This window comes from Mesitornis unicolor, unplaced genomic scaffold (genome assembly GCF_000695765.1).
Source record: "Mesitornis unicolor isolate BGI_N332 unplaced genomic scaffold, ASM69576v1 scaffold4275, whole genome shotgun sequence".
NCBI lineage: Eukaryota > Metazoa > Chordata > Aves > Mesitornithiformes > Mesitornithidae > Mesitornis > Mesitornis unicolor.
Genome location: NW_010184659.1, coordinates 89,259 through 103,782, shown reverse-complemented (window position 1 = coordinate 103,782; position 14,524 = coordinate 89,259).

The following is a 14,524-nucleotide window of genomic DNA, read 5'->3' as shown; positions in this document are numbered from 1 at the left end:
TTTAATGCACTGGATAGACTTTTAAGGCCAGATCTTCAATCAGTGAAACAGTATTGATTTATCCTTGCAGAAAATCTGGCCCTTAGAAGAAGACTAGAGTAGTATTTATGTTGAGTCTCTAGAAAGTGAGACACTGTTATTTTTAAATGCCTAATTAACTTAACAGCAAATGCTTGGGGGAAAAAACTAAGCCAAAGCAAGCTCCCAGGTCACTAACTGGAGCAAATTTGTTTTATATTGCTTTAGTGACTTGAATCTACAAGATGCTATCTGGAGGCTTCATGGTTCCCACACATGAGTGCTCAAATAGCATCTTGCAAAAGCCACTCAGCTTCTCACGGGATCTACTTCTGCAAGCTGTGTTACATCCATTTGCCTTCCATGTGCTGATGGACCTTGTTCCTCCACTGGAGGATTTGCTTCTTACATTCCACCCAAATGCTCATCTCTTCATGTTGCTGTACTCCCTCTTGCAGCTGGGGCTGCTGTGAGTATTTTATTTTGAATTTTGCTAGCAAGGAAAGTTTAAGTATGTTTTCCTAATTCCTTATTTTTCTGCCAGTGCCCTGTTGTTTGGTTCATTCCCACTAGGTGGAGGAGACAAAGTCAGGGCTTTCTATTCAGCAAGAACTGAACAGAGTTTTTTTTCTGGTTGAGACAGCAAAAGGGTTTAAACTGAAGTTCACTTCTCAGTGAATTTCTCCCTGAAATGGGACACATTTCTGCAGAAAGATTTTAATAAAATTGGCATTTCTTTAAAACAGCATCGTAGCCAATCCTCATTGCAACAATAATGACATACTCTCCAAAAGGTTAAGTGCTTTCATTAGATTCATTGGCAGTTTTCCTTTCCTTCTTAATATTTACAGTAAATGATTAAAAAATACGAGGCTGCAGTTTTAACATCAGTAAAACCATACTGAGATTTTATTTTTTTAATTTTTGTACAAACTGTCATAGCTCAGGTGTGTGAAGTAACAAAAGAATAAAGTTTTCAGCAGCTGAAGAATTGGCTCTTGGTTTAATTATTTTTTTTTAAGCTAGAATTTCTTTATTGCTCAAAATTGTATTAATAGATTTTACTGACCAAATGATGCTTTTAATGGCTGAGAAGTAAGAAGTAAATATTATATTTTCTGAAATTACTGACAATCAAATGGCACAGAATGGTTTTGTGTACTTCTGGTGTAGTTTATTCAAGCAAAATAATTCAGTAAAAATCTTACCTGATTTTATTTAGTGTTAGCAAAATAAATGATCAGCAGATTCTACAGCAACAAACTTTGTGTTTTCACCCAGTAGTTCATGCACAGAAAGGCGAAGAGGTGCTCATGTTTTGTGAAAAGCATTTAGGCCCTGTTATCTTTTGCTTTACCATTGCAGTTATATTCAGGTCATGGATTAAGACACCGGAACTGGTGCATCTATAGACATCTGTACATCTAAAGCTAAACAGGCAGCTGGAGACCAGCGGGGTAAGGAAGTCTGATGGCTAGGTAGATACCTAAGAGATGCTGTCTGGATGAAGTTGTTGTTCTCCATACCAAATTTTAGTTGCCTGCAACCTGGAGCTGAGTCCCACCCGCCGTTACCTGTGTGATCAGTTAACTGCATGCAGTAACGAAGCAAACAGCAAGCAAACCTACAGGTCTATAGGTGAGTGTTCCAGAACTCTGCTCCTGTTAGCGCATGATGGGATCCATTCCTAAATGTAGCTATTTACACGTTTTATTTTAAAAGGTTGCTGGGGTCCTGTCTAAAGTGCCTCTTGGTGGGCCATGATTCAGTTGCCCCGCTGTCAGCTGAGGAGTCCGTGGCATCTCTAGGGGCTGGCAGATAGGACCCAGGATGTAGAGGACACCCGTGACCATGAGCAGATTGTGGAGGCCACATGAGATGCCCTATGATCTCTGAAATGGCACAGCAGTTTATGATTGATAAACTGAACACTTCCCTGATGACCGTGTGGAGCCATATATGATTACTTTAAATGCTTACATTTTACACAGCTGAAATTATATGAGATGATCCCAAATGAAGCTTATGGCCCAAACTGCAGCATGTTCTTCCTGTGGTCACTGGGTGGCATTTCAGCATCTCTGGCATTTGCTGAAACGGCTGTGTGTAGACAGTGGTTGAGGGAGAGCTTTGGTGTGCCTGCACATCCCATATGCAGTGTAGCATGAAAATCAGTCTAATTTTTTGAACCTCAGGAAAAATAGCAGGGCCCCTTGCACAAGTAGTGACTGTGAATTGCTGGGCATAGAAGAGAAAGCTCAAGGCAGCAGCTGGAGTTATAAGAGAAGCACGATGGAAAGTGTGGTCAGTCAAAGGCTGGCATCAGTAGGTGAAAGCATTACCTTGGTAAATGGAAAAAATAAAGGTAAGTTATCTCATAAGTTCACAGCATCCCTTCTGATAGTTCCCAGCAAAAGAAAAGCAGCAGGAGGTTTTTTCCTTTGTGCCAAAGCAAGAAATAAAAGAGGACAGCTTGGCCCACCAGCTTGCTAATGCTGTAGCAGCTTTACCAAAGGATGGTGCTTGGCTGGTGTCCTCTAGTGCTGGCATGAGCAGGAGTGGACATGGCAGCTTCCCCAGGGACAGCCCTGGAGGTTTTCCATTAGCATTGAATAACAAACTCTTGCAGCATGTTTGGGGTGGACCAAGGAGTCAGGCATTTGCAGCAGTGCAGACCTGGAGCGACCTGTGCCTGGATGAGGGAAGAAGTGACTGCCCAAAAGGCATTTGGAAGTGACAGAACAAATGCCAAAGGCAGGAACCCAAGTCAACAGAAGGAAACAGCTAAAAAGAGAGGCCATCCCATGGCTTCTGCCACTTTTACAGGCAAGGGACGGGCTACAAGTTGAGGCTGTTTTGAAGGTAAACTGCTGATGGGAGTAGGGAGCTTTAGAGAAATTCTGTTAATAAATGAAGAAGGCACTGAGACCTGTTGTCCTGAAAACGTTTCCTGCCAGGGTCCATAGAGCTGCCACACTTCCCTGTCAGGTCCCGCTGTGGGGCCATGCATCTGCTACCTGCACCTGCTCTCTCATGGACCTGAGCATCACTCCTCAGCATCTGGAGTGGAGTCTGTCCCTACCCCGCTCACAGGAAGGACATTAGGAGTGTTTTTGCAGCTCTCTTCAGAGAGATTACCTAACCCAAGAACAATTTTAGTGAGATTTCCATATTGGAAGTACAATTCATGTTTCTCTGGGGTGTTTTCAACCAGATTTGCTGGTCTTTTTCCATTGCTGAGTTGTGGTGGTGTTGCTTCACTCATTTCAAATGAGCAGTGAATTAAATGGTAGAGCATATATTGGAGAACATCCGGAGAATTTACAAGCTTTCTTGTGCCAAAAACTAGAAGTGCATCTGATTCAAATGTTAATATACAATATTGCTTTGATTGGACAAAATCTTGCTAAATTAGATAACCACTAGCTGTTGCCTCTTTGTCGGGGGCAGAAAATGCTATGGCCGTCCAGACTTGAGGAATCGCAGTTATAAGATGCAGATTCTTTAAGAAAGAGCCATCACTTCAGAGCGTGACACATGTATTGCTCCCGGGGAAACAAGTGTTCAGTTAATGAATCGCATATGCCAGATCATCTGGTACCTCTGAAAGAAGGTGCATGGACGAGTCCTTAACATAGATCTTTTTAACATTGAAATAAGCTGGAGAAAAAAATCCAGCTGCCAGTTGTATCAAACCCAAGTATCCAAATAAAAACATGTGACATCCAGCCTCCCTCCAAGGTTTGGTTACAAGACATCAAAAATTATCTGGCATCAGAATGTCATGGTGTGTTGGAAAAAAAACAAAAATTAGTGCAGCAGTAATTGAGTGGTGACATTATCTCTGCTAGAGTTTGAGGGAGAGGATAAACTTTTGGACATCAGCTATTTTAAGATTTTTGACCTTTCCAAAGTCGCACACAGTCAGTTCTATATGAAGGGATGTCTAGGGCAGGCATATCAGTCCTTGTCAGCACCATTCACTCACATTTTATGTATTGTGGGATATTTAATTGCATTATACATACCTGTCTTGTAAATATCTATTTGAATCAATTTAGGAAGTTTGATAGAGAGAAGCTGCACAAGCTACATGATCAATCATTATCAACTTTGAGCAAGTAGACAGACATTACTAAAAATGCAAAGTGAAGGATCCTAGGACTGTCTTAGTCTTTCACCAAAATATGGCCTATTGGCAATTTAAGTGTTAAACCTGATGAGAATCTGACAAGGTGTGATGCCATAGCACTTATTTTTAACTTGGGGCTACATCTAAACCTACGCCAATCAGACAAACAGCATCCAAGGTGTTGGAGTCTCCCCCTCCTGAGCTCTCTTTGCAGTCTTTGGAGGGAGCACTTGATCTCTCTATTGGAGGTGCCAATATTGCGTTATTGCGATTTCTTGTTTTGGGTGCCTAGATTTAGGTGGAACCAAGCCAGGCCTTGGAATCCCAACCAAGCTCAATACCCCATTCATATGGGCATTAGTGTCTGCAGGAAGGGGCTATCCAAGCTGGCAGCTTTACAATTTATGTGAGAGATGAAAGAGGCACGGAGATTTGCTCAGCAGCTATGGGAAGCCCACGGCAGATTCAACAAAATCAGTGCAGTGTTATCTGAAGTGTGCATCCTTCACTCTCTCAAGATACAATTTAATTTTTCTCTTATATAAGAGCATTCAAGGCTGCAAGTTATAGATTTTGTAGAAAAGAGCCAGAAGGAAAAATCTGACTTCTTGTACAACACAGGTTAACACATTGCATCTGACTGCTCAGAATCCAATGTGTAGGTTTTAGTTAAGTTGCAGCTTCTCTTTAAAATGTTATTAACTTCCCAAAGCAATATCAAATTGATCTCTTCTGGAAGTAAGATAATTGAATTTTTTTGTGAGCTGTCTCTTGGATATATAAAGAGAGAAGAGAGAAAGTTACAGTTCTCAGAGGTCCCCGAGAGCAGGTTCCCATGCCCTTCAAGACTGATGTATTTTTGTTAAGTTACCAGCTGGGAACAGTAGTGATATTTTCATCTTAAATGTATGGCCTGGGGTCAGTGTCACTGAAGTCAAACCCGTGACATCACCCTATTCAAAATAAACTTGGTTCACCAGCTTGTCTCCAGCCAGTGTCTCTTGCCATTGATACCAAAAGCAGAGCTTGCACAACAAGGCAGGAAGATCCTTGGGACTACAGGTGAAAGGTGTGCTCTGGTCTCATAGATCAGTGTCAGAGTGCCCAGAGTACTACAAAAGAGCAGACTGTACATACTGAAACTAAGTTATTGAGAGCTTCCAAAGAAGGCATTAAAAAAAAGCTAAAAAAAAATTTACAGAGGCATATTACTATGCACAAAATGAAGTTTTCATGTTTATTTAAGAATGTTAGGATGTTTTTATAGAAATACCAAAGTCTATTATGTACTGATGGCTGGAAACAGTGCACTGCCTCCAGAAGTACAGCTTACTGAAAGTTTATGTAAACAGCAGCTAGCGACAGCGGTTGCAATTCTGTAGGAAAAATCTTGGTGTTACTGCTCCTCAGCACCATCTGTTGACACCATATCTAATTATTTTAATTAGGAACAGCACTCTGATAGGCAAAAGTGCACCTTCCACAACACAAAAATGTAGCTCAGTAAATGCATGACCAAGAGGTTGGTTGGAAATTACGGTAAATGGGGCAGAAAAAGGACAGCACAAGAGTATGGCTGCTTGCCAGTAGTCCAGCAAATACTGTCTTTGCTTTAACTCTTTATTATTGTTGTTTAATAAACCAGATAGCTCATCGAAACACAGATTTTTGTAACAAAGTGGGGAATGTTTTAGGTTTTAGCCTCAAACTATTGAGCCACTGAGACACCTCCTCCTTGAAAAATTTACCAAAACCATGACAAAAAAACCCCCCTTTTTCAGGGTGGAAAGATGTAACCAACCTCAAACAAGCCACTGCTTTGTGTTCTGCTGATAATATATGTGTGTGCATAGTATTTGTGCCCTGTAAAAAACTGAGTTCTTAAAACCCGTACAGGTGCAGGGTAATGGTGTTCTTGCTTTGCTGTATTGTTCACAGCAGAGCTTCTTTTAAATCAGTTGCAAGGAGACCGTGATGCTCCTTGAGGCTCAAAAACCCTCGTGGTTTGTCTCCTTCTGCCATTAGTGTAAGTGCCTGTTGGACTTCCCTGAAGAAATTACTTTCATTTAATAAAGTTTATACAGTGCATGTTTTAAAAAAAAGAAATCCTGCTGGGTTATCCTATCTCTTGTAACATCTGTAAATTAATTTGTTTCTTGAGAACAGGAATGATTTATACCTGACAACAAAGCTGAAGTAGCATGACTAAATTAAGAGGAGCATCAGGCAGCTGGAATGCAATTACGGCAGAAATGCACACGCTGTGTTAATGTGATATTAAGGTTATGAATTTCGTAGAATAGGAATCAGCATGCACAAAGATTTGGTTCCTTCCTTCCTACAGTGTTTGCCTAGCTGTGCTAACATGATGAATGTCTGCATTAGCTAGATGCAGTCTGATGGCTACCTATGGCTTTCATGCCTGCAGACGTGAGATGCCATCTTATCTCTGCGTTGCACCAGTTCGTGGACAGTGACACACGCTGTGCTCTGTTACGAAGATTTTGCTCTTATTCTGTTGTTTTCCTTAGCGCAAGGGAGGTGCTTGGCAGGGACCAAAAGGTTGCTCTGTTTGCACAGCAGCATGAAAAGGCAGGTCAGGGTCCCAGGCAGCTCTCACCATCCTTAACCCTTGCAGGACATGCCATGGGACTTCCCCTGAGGGAGCCCAGTTCTCAGCCCCTTGGGCTCCCCTGCCTCAGCTGGGATGTGCTGTGGCTGGGGTGGTTTTCTCTGGATCTTGTTTTCTTGCCAAAGTTTTGTGTCCCGTGGTCTGCAAAGAGCACCCACCATGGCAACAGGCTGTCATGGGCTCTCCAGCAGCATTGGTCTGTGCTTGTAAGCATGGGGTGATTTCCACTGGCTGTGGAAATCATCCCCCCTCACAATCACACTTCCCAGGTTTGTGTCCAGCCAGATGAAGTCGCTGGTCCTCCTCGCTGTGTGGTTTCGTGGATGTTAGCTCTGGCACAGAGGGGATGGCTAATGGAGTGGTCTCTGGGCTGCAGGGCTGGTTTCTGCCGTGGCCTGAGAGAATAGGAACAGCACTGGGTTTGTCCTTGGGAGCCGACTGACAGGAGGTATCAGGGACACCCAGTATGTGGCTACCAAGGGCAGAGACTGCCTCGGGGCCAGCACCCTGAAGGACTTCCTCCAAAGGATGCTGGATGGAGGGGCGGTGGGAGGGTCTATAACGGGATGGGCTGTGCACAGGGGGTCCCATCACCCCCATGTCACAGTGCCACCACCCAGCAGCGCAGCAGTCACAGTGCCCCGGGGCAGGATAAAAGGGAGCATCCTCCCCTGTCCTGCTGCCAGAGGTGGCCCAGGGGAAACCCGAAGACATCTGAGAAAGACCTTGAGTAGCTGGTGGAGTTACTTAGAGGGGACTGAGAGAGGAAGACCAGAGTCTGGATAAAGCTGCTGGAGGTTCTGTGCTGCAAGGCCAGCTCCTGACAAGGCCATCTTCAAAAGCCACCTGAGGGACAGAAATCCTTTTCAGCTGGATAGCTGTGGCCAGACCAAGGGAATGCCTTCTTGAGGAGCACTGCAGGGCTTGCTGGCCTCATGCCTTGTGGAGCCAGGGGCAGCAGCTGTAAGAAATGGGATGCAGAGAGGTTGCCAGGGGTCCCACTGCTTTGGAACACCCACTGGTGCCCTGCCAGATAAATAGGATTCTTGTCCCCAAGGCTAATCAGGCCAGGGGCATTTGGCCACTCTCAGAAGCCCCTGAGATGGCTCCAGGTTGAGGGAGAATAGGGCTTGGGCATCCTCTGGGAAGCATGACTGGACTGTGGGATGAGGGGTCACGTCTTGCTCATATGCTCAGGGAACAACCGATCACCAGCAGTGCTGGGATCAGGAAGGAATTTGCATGAGTCCCCAGGGTTTTTTGCCTTCCTCTGCAGCACTGAGCATGACCACTAGTCAGGGCTCCTCTGGTCCATTTTGGCCAGGTTACTGCCTGCTGCTCATGCACCACGAAGATGGCCTCTCATGCCCTGCAGCTGGAGGGAGGAAGGCTTTTCCCCCACGGTGGGCTAGCAGGTGTCTCTAGGTTTGTTTTGCCTTGCTCAGTGCTGTGGCCCTGGCAGGGACCCTTGCCAGGGCTCCTTTGGGCCAATTTAGCTAGGTGCCTGCTGCTCATGCTCCATGAAGGTGACCCTTGTGCCCAACATCCGAGGGGAGGAAGCTTTCTGGACTCCCAGGATGGCGGCTGCTGCTTCTCCTCTGTAGCACTGCACACAGCCCCTTGTCCAGCTCCTTTGGGCCCTTTAGGCTCAATTATTGCCTGCTGCTCTTGCATCTCCAAGATGCCACTCGTACCCTGGCTCTCTCTGGCTCTAAAGTTGAAAACCCTCCTCATTATGAAGGACACACACTCCTATGCATGCTCTGATGCTTGCAGTGAGAGCCCCACTGCCAGCAAAGCCTTGCAACTGCGTTTGCACAAGCTCAAATGGCTCCAGCACTGCCTGGCCCATGGCAGCCTTCGATCCAGCCCAGCCTCAAGATGCAGCAGAGTTGTGCCCTTCTGGGACCTCTTCCTATCCAATTAAGCTTCTGTGTGCTGTGATCTCTGTCTCAGAAGTAAGTTGATCCTCTGGTGGGGTATTCAGTCAGAAATTAATTAGTGGGAGCAAAATGTTGTGAATACATACAGCGTTAAGATTTTATTCTAATAACCTCATTAATAATTTTGCTTCTTCAAGCAATGAGGAAAAGTAGTGTGAATTCCAGTGCTTTGATCAGACGGTGACATTTTGATGCTAAGTTGCTAAAATAAGAATCTAGACCAATATTCTTATACACAAGCAATTTGAAAGTAGTTTCATAGTTTTGAAAGTGCCCTTTGGAAAGTGGAAGATGGACCAGGCACTCGGAAAAAAGTCTATGCCCCAGCATACCTACCAGTGAAGCTTGGTACTGTAGGAGGTGGAGAGGAAGCTGTGCACATCCTCCTTTATATAAGTAAATGGATTCAGCTACAAAGCACTTAAGGCTTTGATTACTCTGTTTAGGCTCTGCTGTGAGTGTAGGCTCTTGGGAATCTCAGTGATGCGGGCAGGACCATGCTTCAAAGCCAGCTGCAGGAGAACACCCCCTCTGACACCGCTGCTCCCTGCGCTGCTATTCCTGCCCGGTTGAGGCACAACATGCCCAGAAAACTGCATTTCTGCTCCAAGGTTTAGCAAAATTTCATTTTTATCTGCTTATTCTTTCATTCATGTTCCTTGAAAATGTTTGTAGACTTTATCTACTTAGTACAGATCTTGACATTCAATGTTCTTTTTATTTTCAAGTGGCCTGATTGACTCGAGGTCATGTTGCAATGACAGGTCTGCAGGCAAACCTTGCTCTGGGTGTCTGATGAAGCTCTAGGAGTCAACAGAAGCCCTTTCTTCTCCTTTTGCAATGAAGAGAGCTTATTCCTAGGAGAGAATAATGCGTCTGACCATTTATACTGGTACTTATGTGAACCCATTTAACATAAACGCCAGAGTAGGTGAGCTCCAGCATACCAAAGCTCTGCAGTTGTGTGCAGCACTGGGAACTGTGCTCAGCAGATAATAACACAAACAGCAGCTTCCTGCCTTCAGTAAAACAGATTTGTGACGCTCATCTGCAGGCTTGCTGCAGTAACAGAAGGCAATTTAATGTTGGCATTTTGAAAGTGGTTAATTTACTATGGTGGCATGAAGACAAGGACACGGGGGAGTGCTTTTCCACATCTGAGACTCTATAAGCTAGCAGAAGATTTTTTTAATACTATAATTATTTTTTTCTTTTTCCTTTAATATAAACCTTTTCTTGACATGAATTCCCCAGTGCTTGGTGCAAGCCATTGAGATGCTTGCCCTCACTGAGCTGCCATCATCAACACACAGCACAGAGAAGTTAGCTATGGATCAGCTTGGGGCTGTTGGAAGCAGAGGGCATGTGGCTCACAGCAAAAGTTGTGCATGGCCAAGTGGGATCACTATTAGAAGAGCGAGCTTAGACAGGTATTTAACTCATAAATACCTGAGCACTGGCATTTGTGCCCTCTGCTTGACAGAACGACGAGACTGGAATACTCCAAGTTCCTCTCTGTGCCCCCTCATCAGCTGATTGGAAACCTCGAATCTCTCTGAACAGAAAAATAATTGGAAAAGCTTTGTCACATTTCTCCAACTTTAAAAATGCGGTTCTAATGATCTGCAGTGTTGTGATTGGCTCCAGAAACTGGGATGGTATTCATTTGTTAGATACCATCAGCCTTGATACTCATGAGCTCTTCCTAAATGGAGGGGAACTATAATAGGGAAAGTGATGTACAGTCTGTTATCTGATTTCTCAGCACTGAAGTGCCTTGAATAACCACTTTTGGTATAAGTCAGTTTGGAAATAACATCAATTTTTGTATCAGACCATCTCCATCTAGACCAGTGTATTTTTGGAAGTGGCATTATGGAGTCAAACTTCAGTCATTTGTAAGTGGCTGACATTAGTTGGTCAAACACAGAGTAGATTTGCTTGCAGTGACTTTACTGTGCTCTGTTTTGATCTTTAGATCTTTCTTCTTAAGAGTGCTGCCTTGCAGACAGCACACTTCAGTTGAAAGAACCTGTCTGGAGAAAGAGTTTCAGCTGTAAAGGTGTTAGACTATTTTCAAAGCTTTTTTTCAATAGGGATAAGATCTATACTTGCCTACAGTCAACATCTTTGAAACACCATAAGCAAAACAGAAGCCATCAACAAACTGCATTAATATTTTAGAAAGATGTTTAATTATTTATGGTGAAGCTTCAGCATATTCTTGATATAAAACTTCTGTGTAAAGGAGTTGCCTTGAGATACACTTCCTGATCAGTACTGTACCACTGGGAACAGTTTATAGGGCTTTTATTTATCAGAGAACATCAACCACATTTAGTTAACTTAGCAGAAGTGTATTAAAGGCACTTTGCATACTGGGGTTATGGTATTGTTTGGTCACTGTTTGGCTATGCAGGAGTCAGCACAGGCTTACTGGGTTTCTGCCTGCAATACCAGCACAGTGGGGATGCGTGAGGTACAGGTTACCTAGAAAGCATGGAAATAAGCTATTTTATTACAGCTTCTCAGATAACACAATGAAACTGCCATGGTCTGAGCAGCTGTGCTGATAGCTGGGACCCCAGGAGCGGAGCCAGGAGACTTGGTCTGCCAAAGGACTGTTAGGTGTCTGGGGAAAGTAATTTGATCTTCCAAACTCAAGTTTCCCAGGTATTAGAGGGAGTCAGGCAGACACCAGCTCCCTTTGTAAATACTTCTGTAGTGTCGAGAAATAGCTTATGAGTGGTCTGGTCCTCAACAATTTTAAAGGACTGTGAATTAAGGATGTTCTAGGAATGCAGTTAATTTCTAAAAGTTAATTTATCTAGCCAGACAAGAGTGGCATTTCCTTCCTGACGTCCATTAAAGGACTCTTTAATGTGCAATATTGATTTTATGGTGTAGCACTGACAAATCTGGCATCATAATTTGCCCTACCAGAAGAGGTGGCTGTGTGTCACTCTCCTCTGCGTAGCTGGCTTTCCTGGGGAAGCTGGAGGTGGCATCAGAGAGTCAGCAACACAGACCTGAGATTGAGCTGCTGTCCTTGGCTTGCCCCAAGTTTAAATTAGAGTGAGAGCCAACATAGATGGCATGAGGGCAAAAGAGGCATATGGGCTGAAATGGTAATACAGATTTGCAGGAGATAAAAACAGGTTTCTCAGAAACACTACTCTCCCCACCAGCCTTTCTCCTGGTACCTGGTCTGGATGTTTACCCTGCCTTTCCAGGTTCATTTTCCTCCTTCTGCAAAAAACTCTTAGCATTTCCTATATTCATAGCATTGTCTCCAAATGTATAATTCCACAGACTATCTCTGAACTTTCCCAAAATCTCAGATTCACCAAGACAGAAGATGTTAAATGCTTACTGATGTATCAGAAGATGAATGCTAAACCTGGAAGTTGAAGATCTCCTTTCTGAGGTCCAACTTGGTGCTCGTTCCCACATCCCTGGGGTCTGCTCCACCTGCTGCAGAGGTGTCCAGGTGTGTCACCTCTTGATGGACCTTGGGTTACCACATGAAGTCTTTGGTGGTCTAAGTCCTGTTCTCAGGGAAAATGTTGCAAACAGCAGGATAATTAGGCTAGAAAGGCAGATTCACAGGCAGATTTATTGCACCTTTTTTGATACAGTAAATGAATAGGGGAAAAAAAAGATTAGGAATAGAGAATAGTGTAGTCTTATACAGTAGCAGAACTAGAGGGAGTGAATTTCACAGCTCCTGCTGGGAGTTCATCTTTTCTTTGACTACTGCTAACCTATACCTGCTGGGCATCACTTTTATCTTTGACTCAAAGGACACTTCTGAAGAAATTTCCTTCCCTGGCAATTTTTTAACTTGAAAATGTCTCGTAATCTAAGGCATTTCAAAGGGAGAAAAGAGACTCTGGACCTACTCACAAGGATGTTACCACACTACGCTCTGAAAAGCTCTGCACTTTCAAATATCCTGTATTTGAAACAAAAGAGCACTGAAGAAAAGGAAGAGAGGAAACCAACACTCACCCAGGTGCCAAGTCAATGCACTTGGAAACCAAACCAGCATTTTGAAACAAGCTAATTTAGCACTGTTCCTGTGCTTTTGTTTAGTCACTTTGGGAGTCCTAGACCTGTGGGTCCTGGAGATCTGAGATGAAGTGAGGGTCTTGCCTTTTACAAAAAGTAGCTTTCTTGCCCTTGTGCTTGCAGAGGGAATGTGATCCAAAGGAGTAGTAACAGCTTAAGTCAAGAGAGTGCCTTAGTTGCTGCTATTTAAAGAAAATTGTTTATTTGGATTTGGGGGAATCTGACTCATGATATTTAAATATTTGAAGCTAGCAGTAATAACCTAACTCTGTTTCTCCAATTAGAACTTCCACAGGCTCTTCACAAAGTAATCTTGGTGCTGACAACACACAGAGACCTGAGTCTTCCCTATTTGTGCAAGAATTTGCAGTAATAGCACACCTTTGACCTTTGATATTTTGAAACCAGAACAAGAGGAAAAAATAAAGCCAAGCTCCAAATCCAATTGTATGTTGATTTAACTGGTTTGGAGCCCTTCTCCAAGTAAAATCCTGCAAGAGCAGAGAGCTGGCTTTGATGATCTGAAGGTTTTATTCATGTTTCAAATTGAGGTCCAGCTCTTTTAGCAATAAATCTGCTTTGTAGGTAGGAAATGGGAAGTTTCTCACATTGTTTTAAGACAAAGAGAATAGAATGAAGTATGATAATTTGTCATCTTGCGTTTACCTTATTTTGGTGCTGCCAGAAATGTGTGACATGGAAATCATTACTGCATAAAAAGTCACTAAAGTATCCTACTGAGGCATGGCAAAATCCAAGCTTGTTGAGCAAGTTTTTGATTCTCATCTGGAAAGACCATATGGAGAACGGGGTTATTATGAAGTCTTTCATTTAGGTAGTGCATGTGAGCTCTTGGATGCTTTTTTCTTAAATGACGAATTGACTACCACCATTCCAGGCAAATAAGCTCTTTCAGAGCAGCACTTTGTGTCATCGCTGTATTCCCAAATAAAAATCACCTTTCCTATATGGACAAGTACAGGCAAGGTCAACTGCCTTCCTATTCACTGTGCACCTTGTGCAGATATACAGCAATTCTTTTGCATGTGTGAATTTGCTCCAGAGGCCCTTATAATCTAGGGGACAGGTTTTTAGACCAGTATGGCTGCTGTGAACCCAGCAAATGTCCATGCACATCCACCTCAATTCCTGGAGCACTTACTTGTCATCTCATTTTGAAGGATGGACTGGTTAAATTCAAAAGGGAGCAGGTACATTAGCACAACCACACTTAAGCACTTCTGCAAGAAACTGTTGCCTCTCTCAGCAGTGTCAAGCTCAGGCAGAGGAGGGGGAATGTGCCTGTGGCTCAGCTGAGCTGCTGCAGAACACGGTGCAGATCTTGAGGTTGTAAATGAATTTTAATCTACATTGACAATTGCGTGCATCCTTGCCTTTCTTCTAAGCTGCAGAAGCAAGAGCAATTAGTCTGATTAAGAACATGACTGTAGAACAGGCAATATGGGCTCTAATAAAGCAAGCATGCTTTTCCATTAAAACAATTTGCATAATGTAATTCTATGAAGCACTTTTCTTCATTTGTCAATGCTGTTTTCATTTCACTGAGCTCCATATTAATTGCTAATGAAAAACAGAGCAAGAGTTTTAATTTTAAGGGTTTCCTCTGCCTTTTTGAAGTAAGACGCTCAAAGCAAAATGCAATTTGGTATTTTACATTCTGATACACTTCCGTGCAGACCTCCTTCCTATCAGAGATGTTTGATAGCT